Source organism: Cavia porcellus, unplaced genomic scaffold (genome assembly GCF_034190915.1).
Source record: "Cavia porcellus strain 051 isolate PalLab524CR breed Dunkin Hartley unplaced genomic scaffold, mCavPor4.1 scaffold_5, whole genome shotgun sequence".
Taxonomy (NCBI): domain Eukaryota; kingdom Metazoa; phylum Chordata; class Mammalia; order Rodentia; family Caviidae; genus Cavia; species Cavia porcellus.
In genome coordinates this window covers 11,604,779-11,616,864 of record NW_026947488.1, presented here as the reverse complement: position 1 = coordinate 11,616,864, position 12,086 = coordinate 11,604,779, and the positions used below count along the sequence as shown (strand labels likewise).

At 53.9% G+C, this 12,086-nt stretch overlaps 1 long non-coding RNA gene across 1 annotated transcript; it reads left to right on the top strand.

Annotated features, from left to right (window-relative positions):
* Positions 1-1,939: 1,939 nt before the first annotated feature.
* LOC134475866 (uncharacterized) lies at positions 1,940-9,067 on the top strand. Its single transcript, XR_010047196.1, has 4 exons — positions 1,940-2,330; positions 2,857-2,940; positions 6,300-6,841; positions 8,561-9,067. It is a non-coding gene; the product is annotated as an uncharacterized LOC134475866 (long non-coding RNA).
* The last annotated feature ends 3,019 nt before the right edge of the window (positions 9,068-12,086 follow it).

The following is a 12,086-nucleotide window of genomic DNA, read 5'->3' as shown; positions in this document are numbered from 1 at the left end:
TTCGGGGATAGACAAAAGAGAATCTGACTAAGCGATTCCTGTTGCCGCCTTTGCACTACTTAGTTTCGGGGTGTCCCTTACTTTTGCTCTTTATGCCCCCCCCCCATTTTAGAGCAAGCTGAGGAGAGTGAAGAAAGGGGAGCTGCCTGCCCAGCACCGGGCACAGAAATGGCCAGACATCAGGCCACCTGGAGCAGAGACTGGGTGGTTATCTTAGGCTTTGAAATTACCCCCATTTCCTGCCCAGTGAGAATTTCCCAAACTCCAAGGATCCCAGTGTTTGGCATCGCAGGTTCCCAGTGTGTGTGTGTGTGTGTGTGTGTGTGTGTGTGTGTGTGTGTGCCTGTCTGTCTGTCTGTCTGCCTTGCGGTTTCACATTTGCAGCCCTTTATCCCTGGAGGGCTGCGTCCATCAGGGCTGCAGGCCAAGAGACTGAGCTCAGAGACGGGCCTTGATTTCCGCGAGCACAGTCCAGGAGCCGTTTTTGATAGAAGAGCGAGTCTGGGCTACTGAATAAGAAATAGTGCGCATCCATAATGCATGAATTCCTTTCTAAAGAAGAAAGAGAGAAAAGTAAGTCTAAATCTAGCACGGCTGGAAAAAGATGAGGAGTGATTGAGAAGCCATTCAGAGCGGGCCGGAGCTTTCCGTGGCTAATTCGTGCTGCCCAGCGGCCGTGAGTGAGGCAGACCCCGCGGAGGCTTAGCCTGGCGCAGACCCGGGCCCACATTAGGAGGAGCTGCAGGAGGGGAGGAATCGGAGAGGGCGAGGAGGAGGTGGCTGGACCCACACTCACAGCGGGGTTTCTTAACTTGGAGATAACTTCACTGGAGGCGTCTGGGTCCTCATGAGGGTTTTACTTTGGGATCCTCACGCTGGCTGTTCAGTTGAAACACATCTACCAATCTCAGCGGGGAGGACATACAGGTTGGACCCACAACTGAATTTCATCCCTCTTGGGCCACCCAGTGTGGGGAGGAGACCCCTGGGCGTGTTAAATGACACTTCCAGAGATCCACTGGTTCATTCCATCACGGGGACAGCAGAGGACTCCCCTGGTTTGCTGCTAGAAAAGAATACTTTGGAAACATCATGGGGAAATGTTTGTAGGGAACTGAAGAGTATCCCCCAAAACCCACGTCCACATCCTAACACAAGGTACCCGTGAATGTGACCGTAATCCACACAGGCGACAAAAACATTTGGGTGAGGGCTGGGACAGCATCTCTGGGGATTTGGAGGGAGCCCAAGTCCACTGGCTGCTGACACAAGGAAGCAGGGAGACGGGAAAGGCCAGGGGAAGGGATCAGAGTGACCTCGCCTGGGGCCAAGGCAGTCACCTGGAGCTGAGGGGGCCGGGGAGGACCCTCCCCAGGCCTGCAAGGGCAGTGGCCCTGGCTGAACCTTGCTTCTGGATTTTTATCCTCAAGAACAGTTCAAGAGTAAAGTTCCGTTGTTTAAAGCCACCCAGGCTGCAGCGATCTGTCACAGCAGCCTGAGGAGCTGATGCAATGTTCCAGGCCTCAGTCCCTGTGGTCTCATTTCGTCTCATTTTCCTGTCGCCTTTATGCTTCAGCCACAATGGGTTTCTGGAAATTTCCACCTGCTCCCTATTGCTTCTCCCCTGGCTCATCCTGACCGCCGACATGTACATTTCACAGCTAAGCTGTCAGAGCAGCCTTTGACGTAGCCCCGCACCACGGAATATTCCATCGCCAGGTTGTGCTGTGGCCTGCGCAGGGCTGGGACTGGTCGTTGTCTGTGACTGACCTGCCTCTCCCCTCAGGCCACACAGTCCATGTGGCCGACAAATCCAGATCATCTGCTTTCCTAGAGGCACTAGCTGGGCAGGGGCAGCTGATGTGCATACAGGAAAGGTTCTTTTGAAAGAAATACTGGTGCCCTAATAGACACGAGAGGCTCCCACTGGTAGAGTGTCTTCAAACACAAGACGGGAGAACACGTCAAGCATTTAGAACAGAGCCGGCCCAAGGCAGGGACTCTATCAACGCTGGTTATTGTAATGGTTTCTGCTGTTAAGGAGTTAACTGGGAAAAACAGTATGTGGCCAAACAGAGCACATGTGTGAGCCAAGTCCTGCTATTCTGCAAGGTAAGAAGAGAAGGAGGAGGAGGAAGAGGAGGAAGAGGACGAAGAAGAGGAGGAATTAACAGCTATTGGCTATGTGCAAAATTCCAGACCTTTCACCACCGATGTCTGCCATGTTTCTGCCTTGCAACCAGCTGAGCACTTACTGAAACTATGAGCCAAAATAACTCTTTCCTCCTTTAAAGTGTTTACGTCAGACATTTTGTCCCAACAACTTAAACGTGAGTAATACATAGGGGCAATAGAGCTGGGCTCCTGGGTTCTTGAGGAGAGAGACTGTTCCTTGCTTTGAGAGGTGCTAGACGCTGCCCACATTCCCGGGCTGTGGCCTCTGCCATCCTTGAGGCAGGCACTGTACTGTCTTCTAATCTCGGTCAGTTTCTCAGTCTGTCTGTCTGCGGGCCAGTCTCTCTCCTCCCTCTCTCCCCTGCTTTATTATTGTGTCTCCCTGGATTCCGGCTCCCTGTCACCTGCCTACAAGGACCCCTGTGATTCTCACATGCACTTGTATAACCCAGGATAAAGCCCCCCCCACACACACAATCTTTAATTTAATCCCATTTGCAGAGTCCTCTTGGCTTTGCAAATCAGCATACACATAGGTTTCTGGGAAAAAGATGAAGACACCTCTGTGGAGGTGGCTGCACCCCCACAGTGAGCCACAGCAATCCTGGTTTTTTTTTGACAGTCTTCTTTCCTGGTGGTTCTGGGCCCCAAGGGAGGTTCCCCACATCTATTCCCCTCCAGGTGTGAGCTAGCAGCTACCACAGCCGGCCATGTGACCTGCCTTACAAGTCTGCAGGATGCCTCTCAATTACAGCTGATTTGCAGGTAGGTCATCTGCTGTGTGAACATTGATGTATTCCCAATAGATGACCCAGATGATCTCTCTTATCTTGTACCCATGTGACATGAGAAAGAAGGTTCTATTCAAATACCCCTTCCACTCCCGCCCACTCCCATATCTCCCAGTGACCGGGAAGGCGAAGGTGGCAGAGTCCTGTGAGGCCAAGGAAGGCAGCAGTGGCTTTGCCGGAATCCCTAGTGAAGGCATCCTTCCCACGGACAAGGGGCCAAGACTTTTGGGAGCCGGGCTGACCCACCGGCAGGTTCCACGGGCTGTGTAGCCAACCAGAGGAGAACTGACAATGGGCCAGTGTCACTAACGATGCTCCTTCTGGCTTTGCAGACCTGGAGAGCTCTGCCCACGATGGACACAGCCTTTTCCATGCCCTGCTAGACAATACACTGCACCTTCCCTGCCCTGCCCACCCTGCATCCTCCCTCCCCCTGTCCCTGTCCCTGTCCCTGTCCCTGTAGGTCTCTGGTTTGTGCTGATGCATCTGCAGCTCACAGAGCACAGCTCTCCACACAGGAATGAGGAATTTGCTGAGGGCCAAGTGCAGAAAGGTCACATCCCCCTCAGAGTCCTGCTGCCTGTCTCCCCAGCCTCCATCCACAGCTCAGTTGCTCTGAAGGCTCAAAGCACAAAGAAACAGGAGCATCTGTGTCATGGTGTAGGCTCATAATTTCTTTCATTTCCCCAAAATTCAAGATATCACATACAACTGGCAGCCCCCAGTGCTCTGAGCCTGTGGCCCTAGCTCTAATCTTCTCTGTCTTCACACAGCCTCTGACTGGTTAGCGTTCTCCAGAAACAGAATCAATATGATATATGTAGTTACTCAAGGGGGCTTATTAAACTGGTTTAAGGATCAGAGGCTGTAGAATTGGAGGATCCAGAAACCACTCAGTCCAGAAAAAGCTGGACGCTGCAGCCAAGGAGGAACCAAGAATCCTCCATTGGTGCAAGCTAAAGCCTCCTGGCTGCCTCAGTATCTCTGACAGGGACGTGCATGATTCCAGTTAGGAGCCTCTGTCACGATCCTTAACTGAGTTCCATCTTTCCACCCTAAAAGGTGATTGATGTTCACGCTTTTGCCATTGACAGTAATACAAGTTTCAGGGATTCAGTATAGGCACATCTTTTATACAGGACAAGGTCAAGGCTGGACACAGTTGGACCTAAAAGTCAAGCTCAGACTGTGTCACTTCTGATTGCTTTGCATCAGGAAATTGCCTCAGCCTGTAAGACTCTGCCTCAGTATCACCGAGGTAGGATTATGAATGGAGTTCAGAGTTACGATGGCGCCTTCAGCTAACGTGCACAACGTGCTGCCTGCTGTGGACACTCGGTGAGTGTCCAGTCTGCACTGACAGGAAATGATAAATATGCATACACTGACCATGGCACAGGCACTTCAAGACGTGCGCTGGGCTGTGCGCGAGGCCAGTTACAAGACGAACAGTTTCTGAACAGAGAAAAGAAGGCTTCACATATCACAGAGCTATTCATCTGCATACGGCGGAAATCATTTATGCGTAGAATTTGGAACGCTATGGAGGTGCTTAGAGGGTAGACTGAAAAAAAATAAAAAAAAACTCAGAGGAAAATATTAGGTCCCACAAGGAGGGTCTTGGTCACAAGCCTGGCTTGCTGGTCTTGTCTGAGTGGCAGCCCAATCATCTCTGTCTTCTGTGTCCTCTGGATGTGCTCGGCTTTTGAGCATCACATTTTCTGCACAGTGAGCCAATTTTAGTGTCTGGCCCTTGGAATGCGCCATTTCTTAAGCACTGGGGTTCCCTTCTGCGGAAAGCGGTATTTAGGTGCAAAGATGGCGCCAATGTGTGCTATTACGGAGTCAGCGCTGATTGGCCTTTGGAAGGACGGTGCGCGCTTGCGTGCTTGCGTGCGTGCATGCGTATGTACGTACGTATGCACGCTCACACGCCTGTGAGTTGCAGGAGTTCGCGCTGGTACCATGAATTCCAGAGGGCTCTTTCTTCACTCTGTTGTGCACTGGCGTGTTTCTTCTCTCACAGTGGAAACCCTGGCTCTCAATGCGACCCAGACATCCATGCACACACAGAATAATTCTGTAACGCCCACAAAATAACTTCAGAATTGTTGTGTCCAAACCTCGGCAGCGATAGGTTTACAAAATACTGTTCAAGATTCATTTACAGCTCTTTTTGGACCTCAAATGGAGAGTTAAAGCCCGAGCGTGAGGCTTAGAAGTTGTTTTGTTTTGTACCCTCCACGTGGTGGTGTCATTCATCTGAGACGCAGTGGCTGCCTTGGCTCTTGTTTCTATTCGATGTTAGAGTTTTACTTTATTCTTGTGACATATCCAAGACACCAAAAAGGTTGAAGAGGAGTGTGCGAAACAGCAGAGCGTAGGGTCACATCTTCTTACCCGTCCCATGCGCTCACCTGCCTCATTTGTTACCTGTTTCACTAATCTTATTTTTAAAAACTAAAATCATATAAAGCAATAATAACAGTTACCTAGAAACCAATTATTCTACTACGATCACCACCTCCCCATTACCCACAGATATCAGGATCCCAGAGACACTAAATCTTACATGCTGTCAATGGCCTTTACATAAAATGACATTTTGCACTGAATCTATGTATATATTGTCCATGTATTTTACATCATTTCTAGATGGCCTTAGACCAGTGATACCTCAGTTCACAAACTTGATTCTTTCTACAATTCTGGTCACAGACTAAGCTGGATGAGAACCAGATCAAGTTTAATGGTTAGATTCAGTGTTGACTATATGGCGAGATCTGATTTGATTCTCATTCAGTTCCATTTTCGACCAGAACTTTACAGAGAGCGCAGGGTGTGTGAACCGAAGCACTGCTGTACATGGTTGTCACAATGTACTGTTTGGAGAATAATAACAGGGAAAAACTCTGTGCGTGTTCAGTACAGAATGTAATTTTCTGAAATGATATTTTGCACCCAGGGTTGGTGGAATTGTTGGATGCAGCCCTGGCAGATAAGAAGTGTGAACTGTATTTTAAAGGGAAACAAGTTAGTGTAGCAGGGAATTTTTAAATAAATGAATGGAGGAGAAGGGGTGGTCTGGGGTTAGAGATTCTCTGTCTTTCCAGCTCTGAGACAATTCCTAAAGTTGGGGTACAGAGTTCCATTGTTCCCACTACAACCCTGTAGGAGTTTTGGGGTGCTCTTAAGGATACACAGGCGACTTCTGTCATCCTGTGTTCCCACTGTGCTCACAGCTCTTAGATTCTCCTTTGTTGCCCCCTTGAAATTGCTTTCTGGTCCCCAGAACAGATTGTGGTAAAAATACTTGTGTGTCCTCATCTGCAGATCCTGGTTCCTGGAGCCCTGGGGCCTTTCTTGTTGGTGACTCAGCAACCAGCCTGGGGGAAACAGGATGTCAGGCTGCATTTGGCTTCAGCTGCATTGGCTGGGTGCGGTGAAGGCTGGTGAGGAGGGCTCCGTGTGGCTCCAGGAGCCAGCTCCTCCTCATGGCATCCTGCATCCTGCGGAGGGTTCCCTGGACGAGGCTGGGAAGCAAAGCAGCCCGGGAGGAAGCACAGGGAGAGTCGGGGGGCTGTGGGGAACCCGCGGCTGTGCACACTCAGGGATCTGACCCCATCGCCCCTTGCACCTCGCTTCTGCTCTGTGCTCTCCTCATGCCAGGACCCACCACTCTCTCCCTTTGCCCTGGGCCTCTGCCCTTGCAGGAACCCCGAACTGTCTTCCCCAGAGATCTCCAGGAGGTGGGGTCATCCTCCTCATTCAGCTCCAAGGCCACCTCCGGGCTCGGGCTCTTCTGACTGCATTGTGGGCGAGAGCTGCCATCAGCAAGGCCCACAGACCAGGTGGCTTAAATGACAGATGGACAGGTACCTTCCCATAGTTCTGGAGGCCCTGGGCAGGGGTGGGCTCGGTGTGCAGAGAGTGAGACAGAAACCCAGGTGAGGTGTGGTCGGAAAGAGGAAGCATGGGGCTGACGAGGCCTCAGGGAAGCAGAACCTTTGGCTCTAAAGCCAGGGCCGTTTGGGCCATCTGGGAAGAGCTGGCCACCCTCCCTCAGGGAGCCGTGGATCCAGGCCCATTCGGCCTCGAGAGCCGTGGACAGGACTGTGGCATCTCATCTCCCAGTGCAACTTCTTCCCAACACCACCCTGGCCCTAAGTGACAGAGACCCTTGTAGGTGTTCAGTAGGGGGACACTGTCAGGGGGGCATTGGAGATTGGACCTCTCCATGGCACAGCACACCCCGTCTTGTGGCTGCCATGTGCCAGCAGGTGAAGCAGCCCGAGCCAGGTGGAGGGGCCTGGGGCGGGACACATCTCAGCCCCACAAGTCATTCTCAGCCAAGAATTATTAACACATTCATTCACACACGCAGCGGACAAGTCTTTGCTAACGATGAGTCGGGCTATGACAGGCGGAGACACAGGCCCTGGCCCCCAGTTGTTCCTTCTAGGAACCCGGAAGTACCCAAGTGCTTCTGCAGCTAATTATCCAAGTCAGGGCAGTGACACAAACAGACAAGGAAAGGTTTCCAGGGCACAGTACAGGGGCGATCCCATGTGGCTCCAACCTGTCTGGCTGGGTGAGGGAGGCTGGAGGGCCTCCTGGAGGGGTGAAGTGAGATAATTCACGTGGCAACTGTGGGCCAGGGACTGTCCCGAGGGCTGGGGACAAAGCTATGAACAACATGGCCCCGCGCCCTGCCCTCATCAGCTGACTTCTTCAAAGGTGAGAGGCAGAAAGGAAATAATTCACATATGTATTTGGACAAGTGTATGGAAGGAAATAAATAATACAGAAAAGAGGAGTGGAATGCCAAGGTGGGACTTGAAACCTAATTAGAGGGCAGCAAAGGCCTTACTTACTGCAATGACATTTGAACAAAAACTTATAGGTAATGAAGTAAGCCATGTGCATTGGGAGGAGGGGGCAAGTGCAAAAGCCCTGGGGCAGGAATGTGCCTGGCAACTTAAGGCCCAGCATGGAGTTGAGTGTGACTACAGCATTTGATGGAGGCAGAAAGTAGCAGATATGAAATCCAAGAGACTATGGGGAGCCAAGCTGTCACAGCTGAGGTTCTACTGAGGACTTGATGGGAGCTCTGATCAGCATACATCTTGAAATAACAGAGACAGTTCTGCTGTAGAAAACAGGTTACTAGAGGTGAGAGGGCAAGGGGAAACTAGGGAGGCCGCTACAGATAAATAGGAGTTCACTGGGAAGGAGGCAGGGAGTTATAAGCTAAGGACTGGTCCGTAAGGGTGCAAGAGACAGGGCCAGAGGGGTTAGCAGGGCCACTGTCCTGGTCCTGTGGGTACAGTGGGTGTGGCCTCCGTGCTGGGGTGAGGAGCCCGTTGAAGGCTTGGACAGCTGCAGGTCCCTCTCCTGGTCCCCACTACCCAGAGCTCAGGGCTATGGGTGGGCTCCCCGGCTGGGTTTGTGGCTGGCAGCTCAGGGAGGGTGGGGAGGCCCAGGTTTGATCAGACTCATGGAAAGTTCGAGGCCAATGACTTCCTCCTCCCGCACACAAAGCACCTAGGGTAGAAGCAGCCCGCTTGCTCTGATCCTCATCCGTCTCTTTGCAGGGCCGCCAAGCCTTTGCAGGGTGCTGAAGTCGTGATTCAGCTCTGAACCCAGCCTCACTCCCGCTCCCGGCTGGCACCAGCAGACCCAAACCCACACATTATTCATAAGTCTAATTTAGCTCAGTGGCCGCAGAGCGTTCTTCTCCGGCTGCCAGCCGGGGCGGCTTTGACCTTGGCTGAGGCCCGTTGCCTATAGAATCTCTAATGTGCTGATGGCCCAGGGGCCCCGGGGGCTCAGCCATCTCCCTTCACTCCTGGCCGGGACTCCCTGCTGCTCCTGGGGGCCCTGCGCCTGTGACTCTGCCCGCCCTCCCCACCAGCCGTGGGAAGCTGGGAGCCAGCGCTGGCTCCAGGGGCCAGGCCATCACCTCACATCGCCCGCCCTGGCTGCTCATCTGCGGCCGGGTGGGCTGAGGATCCTGGGGCGCCTTGAGGGATCTCACTGCCAGGCTTTTTCTGGAACATGCATAATAAAGATGAATGAGCTGCCTGCTCCGGGGCTGGCGCTGGGAAGCATTGGGAACAGAGCTCTTTTCCACCATTCTGTGAGTTGCAGAGAGTATTAAATTATCTTAATCTGAAAAAGAAAAAGGGAAAAGTCCAAGGATTGTGCCAGTCATCCAAAGAGCGAGTCAGGCCGGGGCATGAAGGAACATTCTGGAAGCCCTCGGTGCCCCCGGCGTGGCCTCTGTCCACTTCACCTCCCTGCCCACCCCAGGTGCATGCTGGCTGTCCTGCGCTTTCCTTTCTTCATTCAAGGGGAGCCACCCGCAGGGACAGGAAGGGGACAAGGAGGACACCGCACATCACCAGGGCAGGTGCCCATGGGGCGATGGGTACCTGGAAGTGGAGCCATTTCCATCCCAGTTTTGCCCCCCAAAGCCCACCTGCTCCCCACACTTCCAGCCCGTGCTTCCTGGAGATGCTCTTCCGGGCCACGCTCACTGTGAGTGTGACCTCGGATCCCAGGGGGCTGCGGAAACGGATGCTCCTCAGAGCAAACCTGAGCACCGTCAGCGGAGCGGCCTGGGTCCTGTTCATGGCGGAGCTGAGTCGCAGAGTTCTCGGCGCACTGAGCCAGGGGCCGCTCTCAGGGACAGACAGTTGGCAGCCACATGTCAGGCAGTGTGGTGCGAGGGCCCCAGTGTGGGCTCGGTCTGGAGACCCTGGTCCCAAAGCCCAGCCCTGCACCCCCAAGGCGTGTGAGCTCAGGCAAGCTAGGAACTTTGTGGGGAGCAGGGGGGTGTGGGGGGTGTTCTGCTGCTCCTATTTGGGGACTCTGGGAGGTAAACTATCCCCATAACGAGTGTAGCCAGTGAAACACAGAGATGGTTGGGCACATGCCCATGGTTACACAGCAAGGTACGTGGTAGAGGTGGGATTTGAACCCAGGCAGTTGTACTCCAGAGCCTGCATTTAATAGCCACGCTAAGCATGTGTGGCCTGCACCTTGCCACCTAAGTCTTGTCATATCAAAGGGTGCTGGCTACATTTCACGCTTCTCATTTGTAAAAATGAGAACAATTCCTAATTCAAGGATGTTACAAGAAGGGAGTGGTGTTTATATTGTCGGGGCTTCCTGCCCCTTTAACAGTGGGTTCCGTAGCGTGTACTAAGTGCCTCTTGTGAGCCGGGCTAACTGGTGTCCCTCCTGAGCGTGGGCTCCACAGCCCTGGCCCCCGTGTGACCATATCCCAGGTGGGGTGAGGACGTGAAGGTGACATGGGCCGTGGGATGGGGCCACAGGGAGGGGGGCTCGCTGCCCTAGCAGAATGGGGAAGAGGGCCCTGGGCTTGCTTATGCTCATGCGTTCCTAGGAAAAGTCGCTTGGGACGAGGCTGGCAGCCAACCAGCCTGGAAGGAGCTCACCAGAAGCCAAACTGCCCGACACCTCAGTCTGGGACCTCCTGGTCTCCAGAACCATAAGGAATCCCTGTCTGTTGCTTAAGCCACTGGTCTGCAGGTTGTATGGTTCAGCCTGAGCTGAGCTGACTGAGACACACGCCTTCCTCTGCAGGGACACTTGGTGGCCACTTCCTCACATCCGGTTCCACACTCGGGTGTGGTGTTCCTGATGCAGCCTTCTCAGTTCATCTGCACTGCTGGGCGGTGTGGCGGGGACACTGGCTTCATTCTGCCTACAGAGGACCCTGAACAACTTCAGGAGCCGGAGGAGCAGGGCTCCCCCGGCCTTCTCCACCCCACAGAGCCCCCAGCTCGGGAAAATACAGGTGCCTGGGCTGGAGAGAAGGCGTGGCCCCTGCAGCACCCTAACTCCATCCGAGCCCCAGGGCTCCATAGGAAGGCTCTGACCCCCAACTGCCACCCTTGTGGCAGCTTCCCAGAAGAGCCATCGTGACCAGAAGCCACCAGAGTCGCCGGTCTGAGGACTCTCTGGCATTCCTACAGGACAGGGCATGAGTGTCCGCGGGCTCTGCTCTGAGCACAGGGCAGGGCTGGCACTGCCCTACACGAATGGTGCCATCCAGCGTGACCACAGGTCATCCCTTACGTCTTCCTGTCCATCAGGAACCAGGGAAAGCCTGATGATGACTGCAGGTGAAGGGGTCTTTTGGAGTTTGAGTTTCTGCTGTTTGTGCGGGTGATGAGGCAGATGTTCTCTCCGGGAAGCTCCCTCTGCGCCTCTGTGCTGCACAGTCTTCAGCAAGGCCAGGAACTCACACTGGGGCAGCGATTGTCCCAGCTCCTCGTGCTGTTTCCCGCGTGGAGACCACTCTCTGTGGCCCGAGGGCGGCCCGCTTTCTGAAGGGTGAAACCGAGATTGAGAGGTGTCAGAGTCAGGGTCTCTGCATCAGGGGAGTCTGCCGGGTGTGTCTATGCGGGTGCTCCTGAGTTTTAAGAACTGGCATGTAGCCAGGTTTGTTGGTACTCTGGGAGGCTGAGGCAGGAGGATCACAAGTTCAAGCCCAGCCTGAGAGACAGAGAAAGAGAGAGGAGGAGGAGGAAGAGGCAAAGTGGGGGGCATCTAGAACTATTAGAACTGGAACTGGAATTTGGCCCCAGAGTTGGACATGTGACCGCCGGCCTATCAGGAGCCAGCCAGTGGGTGACCCGCCCTCCCCACATGCTGACTTTCTAAGACAATTTCACTTCCTCAAAGAGGATCTGGGCTCTGCTTAACTGTCCTACAGAGCATGTGTGTGGACGGCACATTCCTTCTCATGGGCAAGAAACAGAATTTGTAACCTCTTTCACTTTGGATGGTGTTTTGTCAGGAAGGCTCTTTGCTGCACGGGGCTGCCCTGTGCATCATGGGACATCACACTCCTGACCTCTGTCCACCAGGGGCCACCCGAGGTCAGAATATCCAGTGGGGAAGGGAACCACGGCCTCAGGCCGCTCTGCCCCCCTATTCACCCCGCCCGCAGCTGAGGTACACTGGGGTCCCCCCGGCTCGGGCAGGGATGGACATGACCACCTCTGCGGGAAGCCTTGTGGGGAGCAGAGCGGGGTCTCTGCAGGCCGGTGCTGGGGTGTGGGCTGCGGGGCTCAGGGTGCACATGCG